The following is a 15,306-nucleotide window of genomic DNA, read 5'->3' on the forward strand; positions in this document are numbered from 1 at the left end:
CTTTAATTTCTGAGTTAACACTATTAAATATTACTAAATATTTTCTCACAGATAGGAAATTAGTTATGTTCAGAGAGTTTTAATAGGATCTTGCATTGCCTGAGAAGTGGTAAAAGTCATAACTCATGCATTTATAAGTCAAGGATGCAAGTTGTCATGTCTAGTGTAATTGCTGTAAAGGATGGCAAAAGGATGCCTATATAATCAGCTAAAGGGAAGAAAAATGGAACAATAGAAAATAAACCTAGGAAAAGGAAAACTATTTAAAAGAAAAGAAAGTGGAGGAAATAGGACATAAAAGTAAGATGGCTGCTATAAACCCAAAACATCAGTAGAGTCACTAAATTTAAACAAACTGAATGTCTCAATGAGAAGATAATGATTTATTCCAGCCAGGAATTTGTGTTTTAGGCCGTTTGTACTCCTGGTTCCTGAGTCATTCTTGTATGAATTGATGGCTGCTGGGTGGAAAAAGAAAGGACACCACTAGGATGATGCTTGTGATATTTTTGGTGAAATTGAGTCACAACACTGTACCCATTCAATTAAGAAAGAAATGTAGGCTCATGAAACCGTAAGAGGCTAGATACACATCTTAGATCTGGGTATTCCAAAAAATAACATTTAATATTTTATTCTACCAAGCAACTTAACTTTGAATATACCACTTTTGGATATTGATGATGGAATTTCTAAGATGAAATCTAAGAAAAAGAAATTGTCACAGGAAGAGTGGGCCTCAGTGATAATGTGGAGACAGTTTACCATTTCAGACTCATAATTAATTTAGGATGTTTCTGTACAGGTTTTGTTTATGTCAAATTTAATATACAAAATAATAGTTGTAGTATAAAAGACACTTAAATACACTGTATTAAAGACATATAAAATTTTAAAAAGACATATAAATAAATGCACCTAGAAAGGTTGAATAAACATATCAGAAGAAAAAAATGAAATATGCATGCATTAGGACAAGATAAGCAGATACAACTACAAGAATACAACAGAAACTAGAATTTAAATGAAATATATTAGTAGGTATACTATAATAGAAGGTAGCCTGACAATTCAGATTTTCTTTAAAGTTAATTGTATAGCTGAGAAATATATAATATTTTGAATTCAAATATGACAAAAGCTTTTTAGAATGTGTTTATTATTAATAAAAATCCCAAAGAGGTCAAAAAAGGCATTAAATCTATGTAACAGCAACAAAAATATTTACAAAAGAAATATTTCAATAAGAAAATGAAGATTTCTTACAAAATATAGTCATGTAACACATAATGACTTTTTTTGATCAACATCAGATTGCGTATTTAATAGAGTCTCATAAGATTTTAATGAAGGTGGGAACCAGCAGTTAGCATAATGGCTACGTCCCACGTAGTCGACTGCGGTTCTCATCTCAGAACCGGTGACTTAAAACTCACTCCGGGTGCGTGTGGGTGCATGCCCAAGATCCCGAGAGGAGAATGGAGGAGAAGGGATTGCAGCATGAACATCCCCCCTGGGGGGTGATTTCTCTCTTTCTGTCTCTATGTCTCTCTCTGCCTGGCAAGTGCATGCGCCCTATAGGGAAAAACCTCTCCAAAAATAAAAAAAAGATTTTAATGAAGGTGAAATATTCTTACCACCCAGTGACATCACAGCCATTGTAACATTGCAGCATAATTCATTACTCATATGGTTGAGGTAAGGCTGGTATTAAAAACCTTACTGTTTTGCCAGACGTACACAACCTTAGTACATATAATTTTGTACAGTACAAAACACATGGTAATGACAGTATTGTTGGTTTATGCACTTCCTGTATTTATTCATTTCATGCCTGATAGAGAGCACAAGAACCTGTGTATGTGAAAGAGAGAAAAACCCTCAACAGGATCTGATCACACCCTTTTCCTCAGCCCTCCAGCTCATACTGTATTATATTTTTTCATCTTTATTTCAGAATAGATATTTTTAGTAAATGTATCTATTTAAAACAAAAATCAAAAGCATCTTTACCTTAAAATAATATGCCGTAGTATGACAGCATAGCTTCATACATCTCATATGTTCCGTGTCTCTTGATTGTACCATTTTCTCTTGTGCTTATTTAATCTCATGCTGTTCTGTTCATCGTGGGATATTCAATGGGACAAGATGTTGAAGTAGAAGACAGTGATACTGACATTTTCATTCTTATGTAGGACTAGGTTATGTGTGTGTCTTTTGTTTTATTTTATTTTAAATTACCAAAGAGTATGTGTGCTCACCAAAAAACAGACAAAAAGAGACAGGGGAGAGAAACTGTCTCCTAGATGAATGTGATAACACTGCAACATCTTCTTCTCCATTTCTCCATCCTGTCAGGTTTTTGGGCATGCATCCATACACACATACCAGGTATATTTTTCAAGTCTTCAGGGCCCGTATTCAAACTGTCATGTGGGATCCGGCTCCCATAACCACTACGTCAGACCTATGTTTTACTTTTTAGAAAAGTTTAAAAAGTAAAAGAAATAAATAAACAATTAAAAATAGAATAAAACTGACACAATAAGACTATAAATGAAAAATATTTTTGTGCAACTGTAAAATATGCTTGTGCTTTAAGTGTTATGAAGAAGTCAAAAAGTTGTGAAAATTTAAAAGCTTATAAAGTAAAATAGTTAAAACAAGCTAAGGTTAATTAATTATTAAAGAAAGAAAAAATGTAAATACATTGAGCATATCCTAAGTGTATAGTGTTTATAAAGTCCACAATAGTGGATAGTAGTGACCTAGGCCTTCACATTCACTCAGCACTGACTGACTCACCCAGAGTAACTTCCAGTCCTGCAAATCTTCATTCACAGCAAGTACCCTGTGAAAGTGTACCATTTTCCATTTCTTTTACCTTTAGTTTAGTTTAGTTTAGTTTAGTTTTGTTTTTCTGTTTGAGAGAGATTTTACCTATAGGACATGTGCACTTGCCAGAGAGACAGAAAGTGAGAAATTCCCCCCCAGGGAGAATGACTGTGCTGTAATTGCTTCTCATTCATTCTCTCTCAGGATTTCAGGCACTCACACACCAACACACACACACACACACACACACACACACACACACACACACGCACACGCACACACACACACACACACACACACACACACGGGGTATGAGTTTCAAGCTGCCGGTTCTGGGACTTAAATAGTGGTCAGCCATGTGGGAGTCCAACAACGTAACTATTATGCCATCTGCTGGTCCTATTTTTTTATCTTTCATACTGTATTTTTCTATATTTTTACTATGTTTAGATATGTCTAGGTACACAGATATTTACCATTGTGCTATAATTGACTATAGTATTTGGTACAATAACATGCTGTATAGTTCTATAGTCAAGGAGTAACAAGGTCTACCATATAGCCTAGGAGCATAGTAGGCTAAACCATCTAGATTTGTGTAAGTTCACACTATGATATTTACACATGATGAAATCACTTAGTGATTAAACAATGCAGACTCTATAACTACTGTTTAATTTAATTACTATATGTTGAAAACTATAAATAAAAAATTCTCTCACAAAGTATTACCAATTGTCAAAATAATGATAAATGGGAAATAAAACATAAGAAATATATAGTTCTATTCAGGAAGCATTATATCTGAAAGTAGTTCCAGAGACATCCAGAAAATAATGAGAATTTATCAGTTAGCAAAAAAATCAAAGAATGAAATACATTTTCCAAATGGAAGCTGTATGGGAAGGCTCTCATTAGATGAACTACTAAAGACTATACCAAGTCATAAAAGATAGGTAGGAAAGAAATGGAGAAAGTTGTATTAACTCCAGGAAAAACAAACAGTTCACAGAAAAGGAAATGTAATCCCAGTGTCCTGCTTGACTGAATGATGAGCAATAGTCAAATTGGAAGAATCAGATCAAATGAGTGTTGATTTACATTGAAAATGTATTCACCATACTAGACTAAAGAAGTGAAGGAGTGGGACTACGTCCCTAGACTCCCATGTAGTCAAACACGGTTCGAGTCCAGGACCTGGTGGCTTAAACTCATGCTGGACAGGTGTATGTGTGTGTGTGCCCAAGATCCCGAGAGGAGAATGAAGAAGGGATTGTGGCATGGCCATATACCTCCTGGGGGGAGGGTGATTTCTCACTTTCTGTCTTTCTGTCACTCTCAGTCTTTCTGGCAAATGCACATACCCTATAGTAAAAAACTCTCCAAAAATAAATAAGTACATCAATAAGTGAAGGAGTGAGTTTGTGTAAAGGAAATCTATATTTTCCATAAAAAATGTATCACTTGAAAATGCTTATTAGTGGTTAATTGATGAGTGAAATGATATATTGAGAATAAGTTTAGGAACAAAAGACTGAAAGAATAATGTAATTTTCTAGGGGGAGACTGAGGTGAGCTTAGGACTGCTGCTTTCATTATAAACTAGTCATTCTGTTTACCTTGTTGTGCTACGGCTGCCATGAAAAGCAGCACAGACTGGGTGCCTTAAACAACAGAAATTTACTTTATCACAGGTCTGGAAGCTGGAAGTCTAGCATCAAGGTGTCCACAAAGTTGATTCCTTCTGAGACCTCTCTTCTGGGATTGTAAGGATGACATTCTCCCCACATCTTCACATGGTTGTCCCTCTGAGCATGTCTGCATTTGCATCTACTCTTTGTATTAGGTCACTCATTAATCAGTTTGGATTAAAGCCCACCTCAAATCATAACACAATAAAACTTATTTTATAGGTATACAACATGGGAGAATTTGGATTAAGTTTTATTTGAAGTGGTTATTATTTCAATAATTTTTAGAGATACCTCTTCTCTAGATTGTCATTGTTTAAAGAGTAGGAGTAGATAAATGACACATGCCTGGTTAATAACAGAAATTCAACAGACCCTATAGACCCTTTTTATCCATCCTATTTCTCACACACATGTATGTCCTTGTGCAGGAAGCAGGGAGAAAATGATGTCAATTGGCAAACACATCCCCAAGGAGAGAAAATCAAGTGAATCAAGTGAATCAAGTGGTGGTGGTAGGTAAATAGGCAGTGTCTCCTCTGTCATAGACTCCTCTACACAACCCATCATACCCTGTGTATTCTCTCCTAAAGTCACTCACAAAGAAAAAAAAAAGAGAGAGAGAGAGACCATCTGACCTTCTCTATTTGCATCAAACACAAGTGACTGGGGGCACGTCATTGCTGATTCTTTGGGGTGTCCTTTTCACTTTTACTGTTTTCTAACTTCACTCTTAGAATAACAACCCAAGGCATAAACTCTTTGCAGCACCAGACATATTGTCTCCCGTACAACCCAGTATTTCTATACAGTATTAAAAACATAACAGGTCTCAAGTATCAAAAATGTGTCTTAACAATGCAGATAGCCAAAAGCAAGCAACTGGCACAAGCGCCAACGCCAAGTTTAGTTTTGACAGTGAGGAGCCCTGGAGCATCTACGCCAGCTTTCTCCTTTCAACTAGAAAGTAACTAATGACAGCGTTTGGGGCTACATGATCTCACTGTCAGAGACAGGAAAATGTCAAATCTTTTCCTTTTTCTTAGTTTACTCATATTGAGTGAATTTGAACAGATCTACCAACATTACACTATGGGTCTTCATGTACTGGTTAAGAAAAAATTGTGTATATTACATATATGGTGCAAGACACCTTATGTTCATTTAGTTGCCACTTGGGGAAGCAGTTTATGATGAATTCACTATCTGGCCTTATTTCTTCTATGACTTCGATTGAACTAGTCACAATTTTGAGTTATTTTAATCACTGATATACCAAAGAATCAGGGAATGATCTATACAGAATCATGGAATGATCTATACAGTAGTTCTCCCTTATCAATGATTCCACTATCTTTTATTTCAGCCACCAGTGGTCAACTGTGGTGTATATATATATATATAGTTGTATATTGTTGCAGTCATACATATGTGTGTGTGTGTATACACCATACATGTGATTCAGGATATGATATTATCTTCAGTTCCAGACATCAGTGGAGGATTTGGGAAGTCTCTCCCATGGATAAGGAAGAACTACTGTACTTAGCTGCAGTCATATTATTCAATTATAAATAAACATACTCATTTGTCATTTGTGGTTTGTAAAGCACTGTGCTACATATTTGAGACATAATGAAAATATCTGAATATCTTTAATTGAATATACATTCTAATTAGGAAAGTTATTTTAACACAAATAGCAGCACAGAGTTTAAAAAAAAAGCCTGATAAGAACCAAAATATCAATACAGGCATGTGCTGTGTAGCAATATTTCAATGATGGAATGCCTATGTGGCAGTGATCCCATAGGAGCATATAGGCTATACCATGGAGTTTAAGTATGTAACAGGCCTTAAAAATGAAATGCCAGGTAACCAGTTCACATAGTCAGTGTGAATTTCTATTTATATGACCAAAAATATAAAATAATTGATGGTTCTATGACTAAATCCTCATCTAACATGGACAGATGTTCAATTAAAAATGTCTTGGGCCATATTCTGTGAATATATTAAGTGTGTAAATGCACTACCCTCCCCAAAATAATACTTACATCTTTCATAGTTCTCCTAGACCTATTTTTTATGAGGCATTAAATCAAAACTGCTGTAGAAATAATTATATTTTTTCTTTTTTTTACAGTTAGGAAAATGGATACAACGGTCATGCTTTGTCTATGAGAAACACAATGCTGTCACATGTTCCCTGATGTGTGCTAAATGGAGTTAGGAAATTGGTCAAGGCCTGTTTTGCATGGGGCAATGATGTCTGCTGAGTCAGCAGTGGCCTGCACTCTATTAAGGGATCCTCATTTGCTCTGTTGTCAGGGCTGTAAATAAGCACTAAGCACTTGCCTCCATAGGGAATGTGTTCTAAGAATTGTGGATCAGTCACAGCAAGATGGTGTCTAGTAAACCCAGTCCTACTTTATAATTTATACACTAAAATAAAATAAGGTGAACATTAAATACCTCTTGCCCTGCTCTTCAGCATGAGATGGGTCATAATTGGGCAGACATCACATGATTCATGGCTTGTAATTCTATTTAGCAGGGCCAGCCATCTGGAAATTGTGAATGAAAAACCTCAGTGTGGATGGACTTTAAATACGAGAGCCTGTTTAGTCCTCCGGGCAGGAACACAGCATATCTTGCACAGATATTTCTTTTAGCTAACTATGTTTAACAAGGAATTATGTATATCCTATGCCATTTCTTATGATTCTCTGTGAAGCAACAGGAAAATATATAGCTACTTTAAGAAGGCAGCTAGAACTGTGTTTCTTACATGAAAAATCTTGTATGAGATACTCAGTGATTAAATAACAGACCCCTGTGATTTTTATGTATCTCAGTGGTGGTGAGATGTCTTTCCTTTTTTTCCTTTTCCATCTTTCTCTATAGTCCCACATTTTCCCTTTTTGTATCGTTATGTTCTACCCATTTCCTACTTTCCTGAGCTATGCTTTTCTACAGCTAACAATCTTTCTCCTGTGAAATGTAATTGACTGCTATCCTAAATTTTTGGTTTTCCACTTTATCTGTTATCATGACAAATATCAAAGAAACTTAAAGGTTGAGCCTGCAAAGACACAGAAAATCAGAATTTGTTTTTCCAAATTATAATAGCAATATACAGAGTCAAATACACAATTATTATGTATTACTTCAAATAAATGTCAAATCAATCTGTGTAACTATGACTCTTTACAATTTACAGAAAAAAAACCTAAGATATAAATATTTTAAACCATCTAGCCAAGAACAACATAATCCTGTGTGAAAGATACAGATATAAGCACACAGATCCCAATTCTAATGCTTTTCTAATTATGGCATTCTGACATGCAGGATATATTTCTGTGTGAACAGAGTTATATATGTTACTTATAAAATAAATATTAATTGCCAAAGTAAATGTTAATCAGCCAATGAAGAAACAGGTTATTCATAGAAGTAAAATATTTCCAAACTTTGGGAAAATTACATTATTTAATATGCAATATTTAGATTTGATTCTTAAATAAGAACTTTTAAAACATAACAGATGGTATAAATTATTTTATAAGATATAAAAAATATTTACAACTGAATGATAATATGATATGTATATTTTGATACTCTAGGTTATTAGGAAAAACTATTCATTATAAATCTTTCCTTTCTGTTTGTTTTAGCTTCAAGATATTTTAAATAAACATTTTAAATTAGAATATTTTGTATTTTTATAAAAATTAAAACAAATAAGACAAAGATTACATACTCAGCTTCCTCTATTAATAACATCTTACATTAATGTGGTATATTTGCTACACTGTATGGACCAACACTGATATATTTTGATTATCCAAAGCCTAACCTTTATTAAAATATCCTTAGTTTTTACATAATGTCTTTTTCTTATTCCAGAATCCCACTCAGGATGCCAAACTATGGTTAATCATTATGTCTCATTAAGCTCCTCTTTACTGTGACAGTTTCTAAGAGTACTTTTGAAAACCTTGACAATTTTGAGAAATGTTGGCTTGACTTTTTTGTAGAAAATACCTCATTTGGGATTTATCTGATGTCTTTCTCATGTTTGGACCAGGGATATAAATACCTGGAAACAAGACCACAAAAGTCAAGTACAATTTTAATCAAATCATATCAATAGCATATATTATCAACATGACTTGCCATTGCGGATGTCAAACTTGAACACATGGCTGAAGGAGTATTTGTCAAGTTTCTTTTGTGTAAACCTCCTCTTGTTTTCACTTTCATACTTTATTCTGGAAAACAGGCATTATGTGTAGTCTCCACATAATGATGATTAGTCATGATCTACCTCCTTGAGGTTAGAGTATTTACACATTTTTTTTTAAAGTAGTATCTGTATAGGAAATAATCCAAAAAATAGATAATTAGGACTACATCGGTCCAAAAAACTTCTGCATGGCAAAGGAAACAATAACTACAGTAAAGAGTCAACTCTGAGAATGGGGGATAATATTAGCAAGCTTTACTGTATAAAGGATTGATATCCAAAATATAGAGGATACTCAAACAGCTCGCCCATATAAAAACAAATAAGCCAATTAAACATTCTAAGGAAGACAGATGACTGACCAAAAAGCATATGAAAAAATGTTCAACAGTTCTTATCATAAGGGAAATGCAAATCGAAATCATGATAAGATAACCACTAAACTGCCAAAGAATGGCTCTGTTCAAGAAAATAAAGGATGACAAGTTGGCCATGCTGTGCTGAAAGGGGATCCTTGCTACACTGCTGGTGGGAATTTCTAGTCACTCTAGAAAACAATATGGAGGTTCCTCAAAAACTTACAAATGGAACTTCCATTTGACCCGGTAATTCCATTCCCTAGTACCTACCTAAAGGAAAGGGACATACTCAGTAAGAAAAATATTTGTATATCCATGTTCAGTCCAGCATTATTCACAATTTCTAAGACGTGGAATCAACTCAAATGCCCAAGAATGAATAAATGCATTGAAAAAATGTAGCACATGTATACTTTGTAATATTACTCAATCAGAACAAACAGTGAAACCCTGTTATTTGATAAGAAGTGCATTAACATAAAACATTTAATGCTAAGTGAAGTGAGCCAGACTATGAAAGACAAATTCTGTATGTCTCCCCTCAATATATACCAAATGCCTGCACTCTATGGCAGAAACGGAACAACTCAAAGATATAATGGTAAGGAAGACCAGTGTGGAGGGTGGGTGGAAAAGACTTAGGGAAGAAGTAATTGACAGACACGGAATGTAAAGTTTTCTGTTGGAAAAGACGTATTTGTAATATCCTTTGATGGTAACATAATGCATGTTTTTGAAAGACCTCATTGTGTGCTCTTTGGAGATGTACAACAATTAAATGTGAAGAAGAAATAATAAATATATATATATATAGCCCACAGGTAGTGTGATGGTAAAGGTGCTGAACTTTCCCATGGTCGAATGCAGTAGGAGTCCAAGACCTGGTGGCTTAAAAATAACACCAGGTGTGTGTGGGTGCTTGCTCAAAATCCAAGGAGAATGGAGGAGAGGGTGTTGTGATCATTAGCCCCCACAATGTGATTTCTCTTTTCCCCCTCTCTCTGTCTCTTTATCTCTGGTGAGTACACATGCCCTATAGCAAAAACTTGGAAAAAAATTTTGTATAGGAGATTTTTCTATTCATCAGCATGTATTATTCAACTATTTTTAAAATCAGAATGAACTCAGATATTCATAATATACTATGGAATAAAATACAGCAATATTTATTTCCTTGCTCAAATTGTTCCAGCTGTGGCCACTGGCAACTCTTTGGATTAACTCTTGTATCCCGTTGGCATACCCTATTATTGCAAGGGTTTTATTCCTATCGTTTGCTTTTGCTTTTTCTTGATTTGGGGCACTACAAGATAGTCCAGGCATATCATGCCATAAAATCATGCCTTAATCTAAAGAGCCCTTGTTTCTTTCTTTCTTTCTTTCTTTCTTTTTTTTTTTTTTTTTTTTTGAGAGGGAGAGATTTTGCGACAAGGCACATGCACTCGCCAAAGACACAGAAAGAGATATATATAGAGAAAGTGAGAAATCACTGTCCAGGGAGGGATGGCCATGCCTCAATCTCTTCTTCTCTATTTTCCTATTGGGAATTTGGGCAAACAGGCCCTTGCATGAGTTTCAAGCCACTCGGTCTAGGCCTTGAACCACAGTCAGCCATGTGAGAGTTTAGCACTTGAATCATTATGTCACCTGTTGGTCTTAGAGTACAACTCTTATCTACACATTCTTTTGTTAGCATCTCTACTGCAAAGTTACTCAGGGCAACAATTCCCCAACCCCATTTAGAAAAGACTTTTTTAGTGAAGTTTTTGTTTGTTTGTTTGTTTGTTTGTTTGTTTTTTTCGGGAGAGGTTTTTGCTATAGGGCATGTGTGCTCACCAGAAAGACAGAGAGAGAGACAGAGAAAGAAAGAAAGATATCACCCCCCCAGGGATGATGGCCACTCCACAATCTCTTCTCCTCCATTCTCCTCTGGGGATCTTGGGCATTCACGCACACACTCCTGGTGTGAGTTTAAGCTACCAGATCAGGACTCGGACCATGGTCAACTACATGGGAGTTCAGTGATGTAGCCATTAGGACATCTGCTGGTCCCTAGAGATGTTTTTGTACAAACTGTAATTAAGTGAAATTTCTTTGTCATATTCTGCATTCCATTATAAGTTACAAGACTTTTTGCAGGTCAAATATTGTGCACTTCACCTTTGTGTCAAATATTTTCATATTCCAAAAGATATTCTAGAGCTTTGTTCTGGGATGCAATTAAATAATTTTAAAAAGATTTGTTTTTGATAGGGTTTTAGTTTTGCTTTTTGTTTTTAGAGAGATTTTGCTATGGGGTGCATGCACTCACCAGAGAGACAGAGACAGAAAGCAAGAAATAAACTCTCCCTCCCAGAGGGGATGGCCACACTGCAATCCTTTCTCCTCCATTCTCCTCTTGGGATTTTGGGCAGGCACACACACATGTGCCCAGAATGAGGATTTTTTATTATTATTATTTTGTTTAACTTTAGTTATTATTATTATTTTCCATTTGATCAGAGAGAGAGAGAAAGAGAGAGAGAGAGGGAGAGAGGGAGAGAGGGAGAGAAATTGAGAAAGCAAGCTAGAATGTCCAGGACTTGAACTGCGGTTGACCATGTGGGAGTCCAGTGCTTTTAACCTCCATGCCACCAGCTAACCCTTCCGGCATGAGTTTTAAGCTTCCAGGTCCAAGACTTGAACTGCGGTCAACTACGTGAGAGTCCAGCTATGTAACCATTAAGCTGTCTGGTGGTCCCTTATTTTTGCTTGTTTTTTTTTTTCTTCTTTAATTTTAGAATGCTCTTTATTTTGATGGTTATTGTACAAATAAAAGGCTTGCTCATGAGTATCTGAAGTTACCTGTCCTCACACTGCACAGCTGCTTTTCTTCTCCTCTATACCTGTCATTACAAACTGACTCCTTCGTATTTTAATATATAAACTTCCTGATTATTATGAGCACAAAATATTTTAAAGATTACCCTGGATGTTTCAAAATAAGCAGTGAATGTCTATGGACTAAATTACTAAGACATCAATACTTGTATCCTAAAAGGTTTATTTGTAAGCTTTGCTAGGTAGCGCTAGAGTCACACATAGTCTAGGGCTAATTTTCTCCACTACTAAGGCAAGATTCTTCTGAGTACTCTACTGATACTCCTTAAAACATAAGGTTTTCTGGGTCAGCAGGAGGTATAGTGGTTAAGGCATTGAACTCCCACATGACCGACCATGATTCAAGTCCCGGACCCAGTGGCCAAAATATCACACCAGGTATGTGTTCATGTGTGCATCTCCAACATCCTGAGAGGAAAAGGAAGGAGAAGGAATGAGAAGGAATTGTGACGTGATTGTGCCCCTTGGGGATAATTTCTCACTTTCCTGCTTGCAGATAAAAATAGAGAACATTTCAGACTTGTATGTCTCCCAGCTATTGTCCATTCCAATCATTTCCAACAGTTCATTTCCCTGTGTAGTTACCTGTCTTGTAGATTCACTTCCAGGTGTAAACTTGAGGGACATTCACAAATCACTGGCTCTCTCTGTTATTTTTGCTTCTTCAGGACTCTGCTCTGTGGAATCTGCCAGTGTAAGTCACCCTGGATTCTTGAGCTCCCCTACCCTACACTGTCGCCTTCAAACACTCTCCAGACTTAATGCTTGGGCAATTGCAGGGCTGTTCTCATTTACTTTGATCTCTCAAGGACCACTGTCTTTCACTACCTGATACTCAATAATTTGAATTCTACTGCCTAATACAGTTTGTCTGTTTTGTTTTTCTCCATTTAGATTTTTTTCTTTAACTATTTCAAGCCAAATAGTTAGTCCAGGTCCTATTGGCTTATCTTTACTGGGATAGACTACCAATTATGTATTTTTAAGAACAGAATATATTAATTATAATTCTAACTTGAGATGATTATATGATATATGATAAAAGGCAGAAAATATGGTTTAGGATCAGAAGCACTGCTGTGTTTAAAACAGGAATATCATTTTAGACCCTATTATGAGTCAAGGGTTTGATGATATTTCTTTCTACCAAATAAGTAAGCAAAAATTCATCTAGTATTTATATTAAAAAAGTGTTATTAATGTCCTATAGATTTTTTTTAATTATTTTATTTAACTTTATTTATTATTATTATCATTATTATTTTCCAGTTTGATCAGAGAGAGAGAGAGAGGAAGTGAGAAAGCAAGCCACCAGGTTTGAGACTTGAACCGTGGTTGGCCATGTGGGAGTCCAGCGCCTTTAACCACCATGCCACTTGCCGGCCCCATGTCCTATAGATTTTATATATGAGTATTCTGTCTTTATTTAGCAATTCTTACACATTCTACACAATTCTGAGTCTCTCTCTCTCTATATATATATATATATATTTATATATATTGCATATAGCTTATATCTTTAATTAACATTCAAAGTATGTAAATTTCATTATTATTCCAAAATAAATGAACATAAAAGTATAATTTGAAGAAAGATAATAATTTAATTTAAATGGTTACACAGTAAGCAAATAATCCAGGATATGCTCTTATCAGATTTATCTCTGACTTCAATTTTCCTTTACTAAAGCATTATGCCTTAAGTTTATATATACATATTTCTTTCATAAATTTGTTTTAAAATAAAAATTAGTTTGATTAATGAAAATGCTACCCTTCCTCCCTTTTTTTACATTAAAGTTAAGATGTGAAGCTTGAGTTATTTTATTTTACGATATTTCTCAAATAAAAGCATTAACAACCTTATGATATAATTACAAATCATACCTATAAGGTCTCATTGAAGGAACCACAAAGGGAACATTTAACTTAATAACCCATGGTTAGTATTTGAAAGAGAAGCTATTTCAAGCTCGATGATAAAGCTGACTTGTTTCAGTAAAAGTTCTAAGAGAAAATTATGAGTTCAAACTCCTGAGGAGATTATACTGCTATAGATTGGAACATAAATGTATAAGACAGATGATGAATATCCTTTAAAGTTCGTGAATCTTTAAATGCAATCTGGAAAAATAAGGCTGCATTGAGTTTTTATGATATTCCACGCTTACTGGATACAAAAAAGAACAAAATCAATAATTTTATACAGTCTCTGGTTATTGTTGTAATTTCTAGCTGGAACTTGAATATTAGATAAATAGAAGTGCTCTTTATTTCCAAGCCATTTTAAAAAATTATTTTAAAAACCCTCATAGATATTGATTTGATGAATAGTAACCATGCACATAATCTTTTATAGTATGTCATTAGTTTTTCCATTTGCAAAATTAATAGAGACTAAGATGAATGCTAAATTGAAGATATTTGGTGGGATATAGTTTTTCCTCCATTGAGATATGATTAATAATTATAACATGTTAGGTCTAAACATTCTTAATGAGCCTGAATACTCTAAGTTAAGCAAACATATTAACCTTGTAGCATGCCTTGGCATTTTATAGAACCAAATATTCTCCCATGACATATGCAATATTAGTGTGATTTCACACCAGGGCTAAAAGAAAATATTTTTTTATTCTTCTATTTCTTTTTATTTTAACATAGGTTACCAAAGCAAGTTTAAAAATTTAGTTAAATAATAAATACTTGATTCTGTGAGGGAAAGAAAAAGCTGTTTATAGTAAGCGATCTCATACCTAAGAGTTGTTTTGATTGGAAACCTGTGAAGGCCATTTAGAAAAAAAAAGATAGAAAGGAAAATGAATTTTCGGAGACCTTTGAATCTTAGTCTAGACTTATTCTCAGCTAAGTGTTATTTACCATTCTTTAAACAAAAATTTTTTGGGTCATCCAGGTGGCATGGTGATTAGGGAGACTGGAACCCACATGGCCAATTGAGTAGTCTGAGTCACAGGCCAATAGATTGCAAACATGCAAGGCACATGTGCATGCATGCCCAAAGTCCAGAGGAGAATGGAAGAGAAGGAATTGTGTGGTCACCCCCTCCATAACTGGAGGTTTTCACTTAACCTCTTTCTCTCTCTCTCTCATGAGTACATGTACCTTATAGCAAATTAAATAAATAAGTAAATAAATAATAAAACAATGAAAGTTTTCCTTAATATTTATTTAATTAATCACAAAGACATTTCTAAATAATTCTATTTGACATAAAGATACCAGCTTACAAGGGTAATCACTTTTCATTTTCATCTTTCTACACGTG

Source organism: Tupaia chinensis, unplaced genomic scaffold (genome assembly GCF_000334495.1).
Source record: "Tupaia chinensis unplaced genomic scaffold, TupChi_1.0 Scaffold000052_1, whole genome shotgun sequence".
In the NCBI taxonomy this organism is placed as follows: domain Eukaryota; kingdom Metazoa; phylum Chordata; class Mammalia; order Scandentia; family Tupaiidae; genus Tupaia; species Tupaia belangeri.